The 17,705-nt window shown below is 33.3% G+C and overlaps 1 long non-coding RNA gene across 1 annotated transcript in view; it reads right to left on the bottom strand.

Moving 5' to 3' along the window:
• Positions 1 to 1,920: 1,920 nt before the first annotated feature.
• LOC150108625 (uncharacterized) overlaps positions 1,921 to 17,705 on the bottom strand; it is a 266,756-nt gene continuing 250,971 nt past the window's right edge. The window contains exons 2-3 of the long non-coding RNA XR_016550667.1: positions 5,939 to 6,169; positions 1,921 to 2,009 (exon numbers count right to left, since the gene is read on the bottom strand). This is a non-coding gene — a long non-coding RNA (uncharacterized LOC150108625). The remainder of the gene's footprint in view (positions 2,010 to 5,938; positions 6,170 to 17,705) is intronic.

Genomic DNA, 17,705 nt, shown 5'->3' with positions numbered 1-17,705 from the left:
TGGGACACTCCTTCCCCAGGCATATGGTTGCGAAGCGCAAAGTCACTAGGCTAACTGAAAATTGATTTAATAATAAGTACAAATAAAACGAATGAAATAAGAATCAGAGTGAATAACAATGTACCGTGTACAACTGAAAATGAAAAAAACAACAACTTGAAATCGTTTCAAATTTTACACATTACAAGAATATTATAATCGCAGATCGAGGAGCAGTTAGAGATAATGATTGAAAGGAAAGAAGTGCATAGCTAAATTTCTTACATTATGAAAATGATAAGTATTGATACATATAGCAATATATTAAATACATGTATTAATTCATTTCTTCTATATGGATGGGAAGCACAATTAGTTTCGAGGTCTATACAAAGAAAGCCACAAACATTTATTAACCAATTTCAGTGGAGTATAAACTTCAAGTGTGGTAGCCTAAACGATTCACTAATAAAGACTCTGAAAAAGAACAAATCAACAAAAAATAAACCTGAAAAATCAGAAAATGAAAATTTAGGTATATGGAACATACGTTAAGGACGGATCGGTAAGAAATCCGTGATACAGCATTGCAATGGAACCCACAAGAGAAAAGAAAGCTGCCCCTCCTAAAATACATGGAAGCAATTGACTTTAATAGAATGTGAGAAGAAACATTTTGGTGAACTAAGACCAATAGCAAGGATAAGGAACCAATGGAAAGCATTCACAATTTTCCAGTGTTCCTGATGGGATATGGGAGAGAAGAAGAAAAAGAAGAGTGTATCCATATAAATAGCATATTCTATAGATGAGCAAAATAAAATAAACAAAATGATATACAATTAAAAACGATAGAGGTACATTTGTTATATTTAATAATTAAGCAATGTAACTAATATAACCAACTTAGACCAGTGGATACCGTCTCCAACAAACAAACATGTTGTAGGTTCGATCCCAATATGGGCAAAGATGTTTATGAATGTCTTTAGGAGGTAGATGAATATCATCACCCTGTGTGAGACAACCATCCTGTTTACTGTAAGCATGAAATGGCTCGAAATAGTTCCATGTGTGTGGTCTGTAGAGCAGGGTTTTTTCGGATTATTTAACTTTAGTTTGGCTGTGGGACTAATAATGCACTATAGTTTATATCTTAGATGGGATTCACATAAAATACAACTAAATCAGATTATAAATTCTCCCGAAATTAAAGTCGAATCTTGAATGTATAATTCCAGCAAATTAAACTAGTTGGGGATATTAAACGAATTTTAAAGCCAAATATTTAAATGAATTCAGCAAGTAGGATTATGAAACCACAGCGAAACGTCAATCAAGGTGCAGAGAGTTATTTCTTTCACACCGCGTCTTAGCTACATTTCTGTTATCATCATCCTCCCACATTTTCCTACACAAGATAAGCCATGGAAGCGAAGATAGTCGCATCCTCGGGGTTCGGCTGAAATCACAGATTTTACCCTCAGGCTAGGAATATGTACTAACGCTCGTATGGCAGAATCTTGTTGTGGTAAAGCGGGCTTTAGATTGCAGACGTGGAATAGTTCAATACACGGTAGAGAGGTTACTTTGCTAATCTTTTTTTTCTCCTTCCAGCTTATAGAAAGATACAAAAAATATATACTATCTCAGAAAGAATACATAGAAATAGATACAATGAGTATAGAACTTCCTTTAGTATTTATGTTAATTTTAATGGAAACGAAATAAACGATTATTCTGGGAAAATTGTTTTTGTCAATATTAGAAAGAAATACTAAACATTGTTTGTCTTTCTTCATGAGGTTATCAAATTACTTTAATAAATAAGAACCACAGCTGTTATTTATCACTCTTATTGGAATTGGTTATCAACCAGACCGATATATATAAAGTGGAACTGATAAACATCATTAAATCACATTTAAAGGATACTACGTTCTGAATATGATATTTCGTTTGTTTTTCTTTTTCGGATTCATACTTAGCATGAAATCTGAGAGCATTCAGAGTTTGGAGTGTAAACAACTCTGAAAAAAAAAACAATATAATTGAAAGTATACGTTCAACAATATATTTCTCATTCGAAATATCCCCAAATTAAATTTTATAAACAAAACTATCGATTAAATTAAATTATAAATTGAGAATTATTATAGAAGAAAAAAAACTTTGAAATCCTAAAACTATGAATAATTCAAAAAGAAAATTAACCATCCTTGAAAATTTTAATTTTGTAAGATTCTTAGACATTAACATATTAAAATATCATCGATTGTTATCTAAACGATATTAGTAGACACACAATGAATTGAATTGATTAGCACAGCAATGCACACTGATGCTTAGTAAATTACTTTTGTTTGAAATCTTTACTACTATAACACGTATGTAATTTGCAAAAGAAGAAGAGATGCTAGAAGAATTTACTTTTACTCTGCCTAGGAGAAAATGAAGTTAACAGTTATTTGTGCTATTAACAATCGATTCGTTTTCATTTTAAAATGAGGAAATAGTTTATTTTGGCAATATATTTAAACATTTCAACATTTTTCTACATATTCCACTCAAAATATCTCATCAAATTTTCAGGCATCACATTTGTATTAAAATCCTAACTTACAGTTCATATTAAGTTATGAATAACTGTCTCGATCATATTAATGAACATCAGTAAAACATTAAAATAATTTTCACTATGAAACTCTTACAGAAGGATTAGTAGGATTAAAATCATATCGACTAATGGGTTAATTAACAATGGTATAAAAACTCCTTTAGAGTGCATAGTTTTCTTTCAAATGGATATTTTTCAAAACTTGAACTGTACTGATAACCGATAATTCCAAATATTGGTATTGTTAGAATTAAGCTTAGTAACTTAAAGGAAGGTTAAAGAAACAAGTCTCTAAAGGACACTGAAAAGTTAAAATATGAGAAATCTCTCTTCTCCTTTGTTAAATGAGTAACTAAAGAATTCATTTTTTTATTTTTTTGAAATATATCGTTACATAATTCCCCAGTAAAGTAGTATTGCTGTCCCACCAACCACCTTTCTTATGGCCAAATTCCATTGCTTTTAGCACACAATATATTTTAATGCGAGCTACATTTGTCTAAAAGGAATTTGTGTTTAAATGAGGGAGAGAACCAAAGCTGTAAGGTGAGACTCTGGAGATTGAGTATGTTCATCGAAGGAGGGATACTCAAATGTTTTGTGAGAAACAGTTAAAATGGCTAAATCTAGATGAAATGTTACACACGACCATTGTGGGAGTCATGGGTCTTCTCAACCATAAGCTAAGCATCGCTTTTTCGAATGCATCGCAAAGGATAGTTTCTAAATTCTTTAAATGTTGTAATTTCCATCATTCAGTTCTTGTTAGGCGTACACTGATAAGAATGTGCATTTCACTTTCTCAGTATCAATACAGTTGGACTCTATATTAGCCTAATTTCCCTACTTTTAAGGGCTTTAAAGTTGTCCTTACTTCAATTCCGAGTCATGTGAGGAGGCGTTTCCAACAAGAACTGCAATTCTTGCATTCACAATGAAAGACCATGTTTCCAGAGTAACCGACAGTTGATTACGGGGTGGAGGAAACATTAAGAGGTGCACTGGAAACTCGCTATTGAAAGAGGAGGATGTCTTGAAAGAAATAAAAAAAAAGGAAACTTAGATACCGTTTTGATAAATAAGGTGCCGTTTTTATAAAACCACTTGCTTACAACGCAAGCACAGGTATGAGTCTTAGGTTGTTATTTTCTGCAATCCCCGTAATGTATTTAGAACTGGATTATAATTATATACGAAAGCAGCTGCAACTACAGGATTATACTTGATTTATATAATTAGTATCTTGATAAACGTAATTTTGCGATAATGAAATTAATTGTCTGAAAGGTGAAATATGTTAATATATTTATTATTTTATATTTCAAACCTCCATTGTGACATATCCTGAGAAATATGCATTTTAGCGCATCCAAATAGATTTGATCATAACAAATATCTGTAATAGACCTTTGCTTTCTTCGCATCCCACTGAATATCACAGTTTTGGACTAATAATTTATTTAATATTTTTATTTACTGTAACACGTGAAACTATTAATTGAATGAAATAATGATCTAAAAATCATATAAAATCCAAGAAAAATAGCAGTCGGAAGCTAAGAAAAAATATTAATATGGAAGGATGAAAAATATTTTTATATCGGAATAAGTTTGCTGATTTTCATATTAGTATGTAGCAGTTCTAACTTAAACCACAAACTACGTTAATTATAGAACTGCTACAAACGTAGTGAGGAAGTTTTGTTGGAAACTCATTTTACTCATGTTATGAAAAACTATTTCATAAAAGAGACATCTTAGATTTCTGACGTCCATTTAATAGATTTCAAATGTTTTCATAACATGAGTAAAAGCATAACTACTAAAAGTAAGGAAACCCGACATAACAAATTAACCTCATATTTTGCCTATCGTGTGAGTTTCTCACTTGATAGACTAAAATATGTGCTTTTCTAGAAGAAAAATTACGAAATTATTTTTTGTGAAAATTCCCTCATGTGCACTAATCCAAGAATTGTTTCAAGGAAAACATCATTGTTATCAGCAAGGTTGGAGAATTCTGTTTGCGTTATTATCCCTTCATCCACTAGGAACAACAATGAAAGAAATCCTGCAAAAAATTTAAACGATTAGGATTTAATTTATCTTTTAGTATTTGCTTTGCTGATTGGTTCTATAAATGTCGTTGAAAATAATGCTATAGGTGACTCGATTATGATTTTTTAAAGGATCAAGTCGGGTGAAGCAGTATTTTGAAATTGGAAACAATCAGCAAAGAAAAGACAAAAAGATAAATTAAACCTAGATTTCTTTTATTATATTATAAAACTATACTTTATCAAATTGTTTGATAATTAATGGAACTAAGCCTTTCATTTAGATCCTCCTGAATTGTGGAGTGGTGACTAGTTTGATCTCAGTTTATTTGAAACGTCTGAAAAACAGTTGACATATTCGAAGATGTTTTTCTACTCATAATTTTTCGTTATTTATTTTTAGTTATAATTTACCCCCCTTTTTTTGATGCCAATCGTTGCCCTCATTTACCTGATTGGAACTGCCAGATTTCAACGGCATACCGATTATTTGTCAATGTTCTCATTCCTCGATAACTGACTGCTCGTAGCCATTTGCAGAAATTTTAATAAACGTTCTTTGCTGTGTTAATTTTCTTGTTCCTATTATATCCATTTCGTCATTTCGTTACGGCGTGCTTTGTTTAATTCACGATTTATTTTATTGATCGCAACGCTTCAAGGTCAAGGCGGTGTCTGTACTTCGTGAACCGAATGAAAGAAATTCACGCTTTACAGCCGTACTTTACGAAAGCGAGGATAGCGTAATAAAATACCCGATCTTCCCAAATAAAATCATAAAAGTACACACCTATCTGTGAATGTATTAACTATGTCTTTGAACTTAATAACATTTCCTGTGGAAAACAGTGTAATAATTTGATCCTCAACAGCGAATATTTTCACTATTGGAGAGTGAAATACTTCCAAGATTACCTTCTTTGTTGAGCATGTGGGGACATCGTTTTTGTGAGAACCCACCCTACTTATTGGAGGCCTTTTGTGACTTTCGAAAAAGCTCCATTTGGTATCTAGAATTGAGTTTCTAGATTATACAGCCCTTAGTCCATCCATTAATATAAGTTTAGAACGGACCGTACATGAAATTAACATTAGAAAAACATAAACTACTAAAAGTTACGAGCACACGTGTGTGTTATTATTCTAATATTACCTCAGTAAATAGATTAACATCATTCTCATAACGTACAATATAGTTTTTATAATTAAATATGAATATTGTACATTTCATAGTGTTAAGACATGAAAATAAAATAAAAATCAGCGATAATACCAAGAAACTTACATAAATCCGACATCCATATTTTCCATCTTTGAGCGGGCATCTCCATGCCCACTCTAAAGTCTGAGTAGAGGAGAATTGGGTAAAGAGCTAACATTTCCTGATTATGGAATCCGCGAGTCCAAGTAACCAGTATGATAACTTACGTGATCACTATTTAAGATGGCAATAGTTTCAAGTTTCAAGGGCGAAGTCAACAGGAACCTTTGAAACTGATGAGGTCACCGCGTTCACCTAAACAAAAAAGATAACATATAATCACCCATTATTTATGATAACCACCTTCACTAATCCTAGTTCAGTTAAAGAGAGTTACCCGAATTTCCTTTAATTATAAAGATAGCTCGTAGTTATTCCCTAGCGGATAACTTGCTTGACTTCACATTGCATCGTGGCCAAAACAGGCGTTTCACTTGACACTCGATCATCGTCGCCTAATGCGAACCGAGATTACAGCTTTCTGCCAACTACTAAATCTTGGACATTAAAAGTTAGTCTGGAAGAACGAATCTTCTCTTTCGCCTTTTTTTTAAGGTTCTATATATTGTCCATCTTTCTCCTTTGGCCAAACGGGCACTGATTACGCCACTATGTGGGGTCCCTGCATTACCCCAATGACTCTCTCGAGACGCCCTGGAACAGATGTTTCTGTTTTATTATAGGGAGCACTGAAAGGCTCGCACTCACCAAGTGTTTTTCTTGCCCGTAAGTTGTTCCGAGAAGGTCAGATGTATCATCGAGAGTACGAAAATGAGAGAGAGAGAGAGAGAGAGATGGTTGGCGGGGTGAAGATGGACGAATGTCAGGGTATAGTTTATGAGCATTATGATTTATACGCTGGTGGTATTGGAAATCTCCGTTGTATTAATTAAGGAGGAAACGATAAGATTTTGAGATACCCTAAAGCTTTTTTGGTTTGGCAGTTGAAACGTCATTAACAAATCGTACTTGAAGAATAAAGATGATTCACGCAAAACATAAAACATGACAATTTTAGGGTTAGGTTTTTTACTAATACTTTTTATGTTGTCATAACCGTAAAAGAACATTTTCATCTATAGTTCGATACAGTGCGATTCAAATATTCATGAGATGTATCATGAATATTTGAATACGCAATACTTAATTGATTCAACTGATAATCAGATTTATTTCTACAGGTTCAAAAAACAAAATTAACTGAAGATGCTAAGCCAGTAAATACGATAGTTTATGGTTGAAACCTTCATGTTAAAAAGTTACTCCATTTGATTCACATGCTTTAATGATGAGATGAAATATCTTACAAGCCTCATGAGTAAACTTAAGCAACTGAGTTTCAAAATAAAGCCATTTTTCTGTGTTTACTTGCAGTTTAGGGATATAATTCTGGTTACAATTGTACAAAAATTGGATAATATTTAATCCTAAAACTAAATATAGTCGAGACGAACTACAATGAACTCATATGGAGCATAGAAATAGTTTGTTATAGTGGATTGTGTACCAAAGTGCATTTCATTTAGCATGGCACCGATTCTATAGGGATTTAGCTCTTTCTATTGGGAATTTTTGAATGTTTGCTTTAATGACTCACTTTAGTGGGGGTTTGCTATAATGACAGTCGATTGTATTACCAGAACGTGCTATTCGGTTTTGTCTTGCATCTATTTAATATAATAATGTTAACTTATTTGCTATTGCATGGTCTCTTCCATGGAAACTGTCATATAGTTATCAAGACACCACGACCATCATTTTTGTTTTTTAATTTTGATACCTTAGACTTCAAATTGCTCCATAAATCGAAGTAGATACGTGGTCTTATTGGTGATATTAGTAAATGCTTGTTTTAAAAATTATTGCGAGGTTTAGTTTATGGGAAACATTTTGTGTAAACCAAAGTTTCGCTGTTAAAAATTCGAAACAATTCGAATTCAGTATCATTACAAGTTAGCAACGTGTAATGATACTGAAAAAGTCCTAAGGTTTCAGCTTAGTTATAAATTAGACTTATGTGAAGCTAAATGTACTAAATAAATGAAACTAAATCATGCATTTATTAAACAATCGTACTACGAGTATCTTTCATAGTTTGTTTTAAAGGGATGATACTTATTTCTTTTCAGTGCCAGTTAAGAAAATACTTGTTATTATTTATTAATTAGGAGTCGCGAAATCCCACTAGATGAAAAATAATAAACGCTATAATTTAAATGTAATGAAGAGTTGTGCGAATGTAGTGCGTGTGTGCGTGTGTCTCAGATGCTTATTGGAACAGCGTAACATTGCTCAAAATCACTTTCGTTGTGACCTCATAATATTATTCAGTAATAATATTTTTAATATTTCTAATAATAATCGTAGAAGTAGACTTTAATGTGCATAACAATTGATGCAGCTATTAATAAAATGCGACAGGTTATTCTGAAAGACAAACGTTGAATTCATCCATTCACATATTGATGGTGATTATTCTATGCATCATTATTACCCTACTGAATGATTTCATCCAAATTGGCTAACCTAAGATTTCGGAATAATTAACATTAAAAGTGATACGCGTAAATAACGTTTTTAGCCGGTTATGTACAACTGATATGACGTCACAAAATCCTTTCTACTTAATCACACAAAACCATTTCCTACAGTGAGAAATATTATACAAACAGTTTCGTTTCCTTTCGTTTTATGAATTTAGCCAACAACCGGCATCTTGTAGATGGCTAATTTTTCCTTCTTTACTTTCATTTATTATACACAGCAGGTCTGATTGCTAAGAATGACTGTAGAAATGCCTGGCATATAGCTTTCTATGTGTTTATTTATTATTATTATTTAAACAGTATTTCACTGAAAGGCATCCACTAAAAGAATTATTTTGGAGAACTTCATGTAAATATATTTCTAATTAATAAAGTCGATATTTATGGGGAAAAAAACCAGGACAGACACTTACACCATTTTCATAGACATTAAATTAAAAAGTAATCTTTTCAAGCCAAACCATAAACACTCTCTGAAATACACCGAAACATTAGTTTCAGACACGTTTTTCTTACTTTTATTTGCCTTTTGTTTGATTTCAAAAGATGGGTTTTTATTCTTTCTAATTAAAATTCGTAATTAAACATCAAGTATAAAGCCTTTCAAAGCACTTGTAGTATAATCAAAAGGAAATTCTACGGTACTACTAGCGAAAGACTTTTGAAGTGGACACGAAATATGCATAAACTGGAGCCTCCATAAAATAAGTATCCGATAAATCTTTATTTTTATTACTTGTGAGAAATCTTAATTGTCAATAGGGAATGAAATTCGATTTATTGTACAATTTCGGTGTACATTTTTTGCAGCCTTATGTGCCAGTAGGCATGGAAAGACTTGATGATGATGTTGATGGTGTTCGATTTCTCAACGGCTTCAATTCTAAAATACTGTAAACAATTATGTAGTAGACTTCCTAATGTGTAATTTAAATTCAACGCCTAATTAGAGAAATTTACTTCCTTGGTTTGAGGATAGCGCATTGAATTTTTGTAACTGATTTTGAGACAATTCGATTGTTAGATTTTAAAAGAATTAAAAACAAATTAGTGTAGGGCTTATTTATTTAAAGCAATGTACATTAATACTCTACCAGTCTCGTGGTTCATTCAGCTAAATCAAGATATCAATGCATTCATATCTTGATTTAAATAGATTTAACAATAATTGGAGCAGGATATTATTTTAATTATTGTCTTAACTGATATCAAAAGAGAAGTGGCGTCATTATGTTTACTGGATATAACATTTAACTGATTATTCTGCATTTTCCAAATGATTTCGTTCGTTTTATTTCTCTCTTTCTTCACTTTCCTGCTTTAACACCACATCTCTTATGTCTGAAAGCAATGACGATCATCTTTCTTGTAAGATGTCATAGATACTTAAGACACTTAAGACAACCTTACTCTCAAGATACCCAAATCATCATAAGTGTCTTATTGACTGCAAAATTCTGTAATTTATGTACTGGTTAATCTTGGAATCACATTGCACATAAAAGCGCTTGATGACACACACTCATCCAATTGCAAAGAGCCATAAAGACGTTATTCATACCATAGGTAGAATTTGAACGATATTAAAGAAGCAGACCATGTTCATAATGAGCACCGCCTTCTAAAAGGCATTTCTGTTATCTCTTTTAAGTAGCTTTTAGACAACTGATAACTTTTAAATGAAATAGAGACAAGAGGTTTAAAGATTGATAGGCAATGCTATAAAGAGGTAAATGAGTTCTGTTTATATACATACATATCAACATTTAATTTCTCTTTCAACTATAATTGCTAAATTAAATGAACACTTTGTTTGATAATGTCAACTAAAATCTTTAGATCCATATTTTGCTGAGTATTTTTATTATTTTCTTCATTTATATATTACACGACATTTATCACTTGGTTTAGCATTTAAATTTTATTACTAGCAAATTTAAGTTCTTTGTTATACAATCCAATACGAATACTTGACTTCTTGAAACGACTAATCACGTGGATAAATCTATATGTTATCTTCTCACGATTACAAGTAAAATATTGACTAGTACAAGTAATTGTTAGGAACTCAGTGGCATAAATTCCCTACTATTCTGTTGTTCTAAGCATAACACGACTCTATTTCCATCAAAAATTATTCCCTCATCCAGTGAACGTGTTTTAGTTATATACGCAATTGTTGTATGAGGCTCCATTAAATCACAGTTTTCAGAATCTCCGCCCTCTGCAGATCTCTGTCGCTTTATTCACCCCAGACATGTTCCACCCTCTGGAAATCTTTTTCTCTTCTCTCGTTTTCCTTTGACGAACACACCTCTCACGATTTGACCATATTTATCAAGGGAGGAGTCTACGAGGACTACTCTCTCTACGGAACCTAGATGGTAGCAAAAGGCATGAGGAGAAAGTCACTGTTCGTTTGGGATTTCGTTGCTAAGCACCGCTGCACGATAGCGTGGGCAGGCAGTAATATGGTTGGTCCCAGCGGAGAGATAGGCTTAGGCAGCACACGGAGAGACACACACACACACACACACACACACACACACACACACACACACACACACACACACACACACACACACACACACACACACACACAGAGAGAGAGAGAGAGAGAGAGAGAGAGGGAGAGAGAGAGAGAGAGAGAGAGAGAGAGAGAGAGACGGAACATTCTCCCAGCACTTGGAAGCGGCCCCAGTGAAACTAAGAGACCCAAACAAATGGTTCTTGCCAACCTTTCCAATATAGCAGCAGAACATTATGAGCTCAGTGAGTGAATATAAGCCCATGCCAAAATGACCAGGAGAGAAAAGACGACAGACTATCTCTGCCCTCAGGAATATTTAGTATCCAACACACGACCGCTGTCACTGAGATGATGCACTGAGACTAAACAACGAGATATTTTACATAAAGCAGGGGATAGACGACCATAATGGCGATTCCGCTCACTACTGAATACTTAGGCGTTTTATAGAAGCACTAGCATGTGATACTTCTTCATTTTACATTCTAATCGTAATCAATGAATTATTTTTAATACAAATGTAACATAAAAATCATAAATATTTAAGTTTAAAATCGATATTTATTAATATAAAGAAAAGTCGTTAGGGGAAGTTAATACAAACTCAATTATATACAGCCAGCATGCATTCCATAGCACATATCGGAAAATGATGTCGATGAACTGTTTTCGTGGTTATTTAACTTCTTGTTACATCTTTAAATTATGTAGATGGTATTAAATCATGATAACACAGTTTGAGTAAAATTTAAGAAGAATTCAATAGAGTCTAGTTTAATTGGTTGTTAATGATACGTTATTTTCCTCTGGAGGAATTAAATTAATGAAAATGTAAATTACTGATTTAATTCGCATGTTCATGTTTTTCAACAAATCTGATTACTACTGTCATGGAAATGGTCTACGAAATAGTTTGTAAGGTGGACTGTAACGCCTATGACTGTTGAAACTGCTGCAACAACCAACAGCGTATCTTTTCAACATCATAACCATAAAAATGTATTATTTATCATTAAAATGAAAGCGTGAACACAATTCAATAAAGAAAGTAAACGAAAATTAATCCAGAAAAAAATAAAGACAGAAAAATGAACGTCCATTAACTAAGAGAATTTATAATCTTCACAATTCATGTTTCGAATGTATTAATTGATTTCGCTATGATGATGGATTCATATATTGACACACGTAAATGGTGCTAGATTCTAAACTTAAAATCATTCTAGAAAATTTTCCTAGATCTATAACATTTAACACAAAGTAGCTAAACACACTTTAAAAGAGTGATTTTTATAACTAAAATATTTTTTAAAATATCATCATTTCGAGAACGACAAAGTCGTTCTCGTAATGATGGCTGAATGAATGTTAAACTTTTCACGCGATGCATTACTAGTTATTTTAATATTATGATGGTTTATATTTAACACTAGTCGAAGCTTCTATATATCTCATGATAATCAGTTTAATTCGATGTAATTTTTATTTTTTATTCATTGACAATCATACTACTATATCTGCTTATAAATCAAAATGAATATAATTATAAAAAGAATAAATAGCATCAAACTTGATTTTATACAAAGAATATTCCATCATCCATTTCATATTAACAATGCAATTACATCCAACTGACCAGAAGTGTCTGTGATATATCTACAAATGCAAAAGTTCTAGAAAAAGCTTTTCAGTAAAGACGATATCACATCAAAGCTATCTTTTGGTTAATTTATCTTTTAATAAATTTCGAATAAAACTCCTGAATAAATGTATTAATAAACAAGAGGAATAAATTCATCGAATCCTCACTAGCTGTAGAAAATGCTGTTGATATATGTTTTGTTAGAGCTGCTATCTCCAACGACACTCGTTGCTTAGAAATATCAGGGGTTGATTCCCATCTGATATGCAAGGAACTATTATAAAGACTTTTCAATTGAAGGTGAATGACTGGGTCTCATGCTTTTCCACTCATAAAATATATATATAGTTTCTGGACGATAAACAGATAAATTAAGAAATAGGGTGGCCAGTTATTGATACAGGAAACACTTAATGTTGCAAGTATAGAACATTTACTTCTTATTTATGAAAACATTCTCACTGCGGTTAGTCAACTAAATTAATGAGGTTAGCCCTTGGATGAGGAACTAACTGTGCAGCTCATTTAGAGTGAAGGGTTGCTGGCACTTAGTTCTCATTTGGCCTCTCAGCCACATTAATCAGCTGTTCGGTATATTAACGTAGTGTCGTATTGCACTGTTCGAAGAGCATATGGTGCAGGCTTCCGGTAACTTTCCTAAATAGTATATCGCTAGCATCGAAGCGTACCTAATGAGGAGAGAGCGAGTTAACGACTGACACAGATAGATAAAACCTGGCGTCCACAAGAAGTACGATCACTACTGCACATGTTAGTATATGTTAGTAAAGCTCCATGTTAGTATATGTTTGCTTACAGGTTTCCTCTTTTCGTTCCAACAAATACTTAGCAGCAGCTGAATGAATCCAACGGAAACGAACGAAGAGAGAAGTAGTTGCATTGCGTGAGGATGACGCATTAAGATATCTGCTTAAAATGCTAAACACGGCCGTGGCTACTTAATGAACAAACTTGCAGGCAAGTTCTCTTATCCCAGAGAAATAAAATAGGTAAAAGATTGAGTTGTATGGAAAATGTCGGGTGGAAAATCTGGCCAATGACTTGTCCTCGGAAAGTATGTAAATTAAAGGAGAAATTCAAATGAAAACTTTGAAAAATGTCTGTTGAAATATTCTAAGGTGAATAGGTAGATTGTTAGCAAAGAATTGATTATCATAATCGTTTACCAGATGAGAAATATCTGAGCAAATAAAAGCATTGTAATGTTAATTAATCAAATGCTATATTTTCATTCATAGATCAGATATTATTCATTTGTTGCGTTAGTCTTGTGATCTACTATTCGTGTTACAACTGATGCTTAGGACGCCTCAATACACTCCAGGAATTCTAACTTTAAAATAGCGTAACGTAAACCCACCTTTCTGATTTATTATAAAACAAAGGTTTTACAAAATTCTTCATAATAAATGCATTGTTATCCGACTGCACAGATGCAAGATAACAAATCTCTCTCTCTTTCTCTTTCTCTCCCTGAAGAATTGTTCAGGACTTCTGCCTTTTTGAGATCATACAAACGTAAAATTAAAGAATAATGTAATTTGAAATGTATTTTTTTCAATAATTTGGTCTCTTGTTATATCTCTGCTATCACCTAATTATATCTCAATTAGATGAGTCGATCAAATAGTAAATTGGCAATTTTTGTTTCATAATCGCGTTCATAAGACCTGAGGAATCCTCTTTGTCTGCCTTCCAAATAATCAAATATGAGTTGATAGAAAGCTTTTCTTCAGTTGTTGTTGTTATGTTGCTTCTTGGAATGATAGCATTTAAAATATTAATTGACTTTAAACACTAGCCATTATATCAATTTACAGCATGCTGCAGTGTTATAGCAGAAACAAAAACTTTTGTTCAAATATATTTTACAAATGATTTTGATGATCATGTAAAAGGTTACAACTTTTACTTAGTAGAGGAAAACAAGTATGGAATTAAATGTACCAGTAAACAACAAATAAATATTTAAACAGTGAATAAACAATAAAAATATCAGAGAGAAAGGACAATGACATATAGATCGTTGGGTTTCATAATGCTTTACCAGTTCACTAATCTGGACATGGTAATAATACGAAACGTGAATTTATGTTTATTACATGGTCTTCATAACCATCAAAGTCTTTACACGTACCGAATTCGAAATACTTTTGCCGGACTATGAAAAAAACGGACTATGAATCAATAAGATAAGTTTGAATTTATGAAATTTAAGGACTTTTTTTTATTTTCAAATTCAGATAGCTGAAATGAATGATGAAAAAAAATTAAATATTCACATACTGTTTATAACTTTAATTCATGGAAAAAACTGTTAACAACGTTCAAACAATTATTGACAATTTAACATCTTCCTATGCGAGCTTCTATGAATAAGCAACCAATGTATGATCAAACACAACAGCGAAATCATCATATAAAAATTGCAGATAAGCTTTCTGGTAGAACTATTAGTTTCTATACTGTCAATTAACCTTTTATGTTTTTTGTAGGAAAATGTTTTGCTTTGTCTTCCATTCATTTCCATTTCTGTGGCAATGACATCTTAATTGCTAATGCCATTTTCGGGATTTCTACGTGCATTTTTTGTGCTTTCTTTAAATAAAGTTAAATGACTATTAAAGCAAAGAAAAATCTCGTGATTTCACGCTAGCCCCACTTAACGCGAGATTAGTTAATTATCTCGCTACTGAATTAATAATGGCCATTTAAGCTACCGAAGATTTCTTCCCCCTTCTCTCTCTCTCTCTCTCTCTCTCTCTCTCTCTCTGTGTGTCTTACACACTCCTCCGCGACTCACGCTACTTCTCAGCAATCATCTTCTATTTGGTTTTTAATTTAATTTTCTTATTTCTCGCTTTGTCTCTCGGGGTACTTCCGCGTGTCTATTCGAATTATTTCAACTTTTTAAACTCCCCAGCTCCCGTTGTTCAACTAGTCCCTCGAACTAATCGATTTCCCTTCTCCTATCGCTCTCTTCATTCCCTCTCGGCTTGTCTCTTATCTTACTTTTTTCTCACTTTATACTTTTTTGTTCCTTGATGAATCTCTTGTTGCATCTCTTTGTGTTAATTGTACCAGTGTCCTTCTTCACCCCTCCGTTTCTCTCCTCTCTTCCCCCTCTCTAACGAAACAAGAGTGTGGCCCCGATTCCGTGTTATAAGGACGACCAAACCCTGGGGCGTTCAATACGTCACAATTCACTTGAGGCCTGTCTATAGCTGTAGCTGCGTCCGTCAGTGTGTCTTATCGTAGCGTGGCTACACAGCTCGGGCAGGTTACTTGGGTACCAAATATCAATCACCGCCACTTGCTTTGTCTCCACCTTTAATCAGAAGCGTAGCGGTAATGATCGCCATAGAACTGACGGGATAACCGGAGATAAAGGTATCTCGCTGACGGATAGATTAGAAGCAGGAAAGGACCTCCTGCAGTCTCGGAAAGTAAGAGGACACAGCGAAGAGTAAACAGAATTTTGTAGACATAATTACAATATAGACGCTGTCGAGGTGTGCCGTGTGGTGGAATAAATTGATTCCCGTGGTTCGCTATGGTTGTAAACTCAAAAGAAAGTTGAACCCCAGCTAAGCAGGATTACTTCTATTTCTTACTTCAAAAAGAAGATGTGGTTGGGATTGTTTTTTATTGACAGGGTAGCAACGTTTTGCTGAAGATTATATTTTCTCGCAAAAAAACTTTTTGCACATTTTTTTATTTTGCTATTAGAAAACTGCACAGTTGCAAATGATTATATTTCGGCATTTCATATCCATGCTCAGTTTAACAATCTGCAATTGTTAAGTTAGTTTAAATATATTTTAATAGCTAGCCGATGATAAGTTTGCCACATATGTCTGCCACATACGTCTAAAAAAATGAAACTCCAATATAAATACTGCGTGAACCTTTAATAAATAACACAGTTATTATTATTATTTTTTTAAAAACAAACTTGAGAACAGAAAATTGCTTTATTATTTTAGTATTAGTTTCCCCAAAATTATAGCATCTTTTTTTTTTTTATAAATTGCTGGTATTTAATTGAAATTTTAAGAAAGAAGAGACTTTGTAGTTGTCTATCTGTTACCTGAAATTTATATTAACCTCTTTTAGTTTTTAATCTCGCAAGCTAAAGGTTTTAAACTTACCATTAGTAGTGTGAAGGGGATAAATGTTACATAATCGGGGATCTCTCTCTCTCTATTTTAAAGACTAAACATGGAGCGTTCCAGTCTACTTCAGGTCTCTAATAAATAGAGCAGCTATGAATCATCATGTAATATCTAAAGACATTGGCCAACATTCATACCACAGTAGAATTGAACCCACTTTTTTTTAGACTGGAAGGAAGTAGATGGTATTAATTAGACTATATCATAACTCTATAACATTAGACATATGTCCTTGCGGTTAGCCTAGTTACTTGGCACTTCGCAACCATATGCTTGGTTGTCCTAAGTTCGATTCCCGTCAATGACGTGAGGAGCTTAAAGATCTTCCTCAGCCATAGCCAAGTTAGCTGGTCTTGGGCGTGGACAGCAGGGCTCCCCCCCAGTTTATCTGGGGTTTTTCATCCCGCAAGTAGGCAAACCGGCCCCGTGAACACACACGGATACAATCAGGAATACTTAAAACATTCCCTTCAGCCATAGGTCTGAATGCTCAGTTATGCCGGTCCTGAGCCCGGATAAAAATAGTGGGGATTGAGGTGGTGCCGTAGCTCCCCATAAAAGGGGCTCACGGCTGTTGAATCACCATACGAAATGAATGAATTATACATATCATAACTCTATAAACAAATGGTTTGTTTTTAATTTACCTTAAAGGAAGCTGCTGATGTATATATAAAGCAAGCCTAAAATATGTTTCTAGAACAAAGAAAAAATATATTTTAATGACTATACAAAGAAAAAAATGGGCAAGTTTTTTTTGATAAAAACAAGATAAAAAATCAACACTTGTATTAGCATTATTGCACGTGTTTACCAATGGTACACAGAAAGTAAGTTTGAATCCATCTTCATCCCCCTTACAAGTGTACGGAATGTA

This window comes from Typopeltis vanoorti, chromosome 3 (genome assembly GCF_054136105.1).
Source record: "Typopeltis vanoorti isolate ZY-2024b chromosome 3, IOZ_Tvanoo_1.0, whole genome shotgun sequence".
Classification (NCBI taxonomy): Eukaryota; Metazoa; Arthropoda; class Arachnida; order Uropygi; family Thelyphonidae; genus Typopeltis; species Typopeltis vanoorti.
The sequence above is the reverse complement of the archived record's forward strand: the minus strand, read 5'-3'. Positions and strand labels throughout refer to the sequence as shown.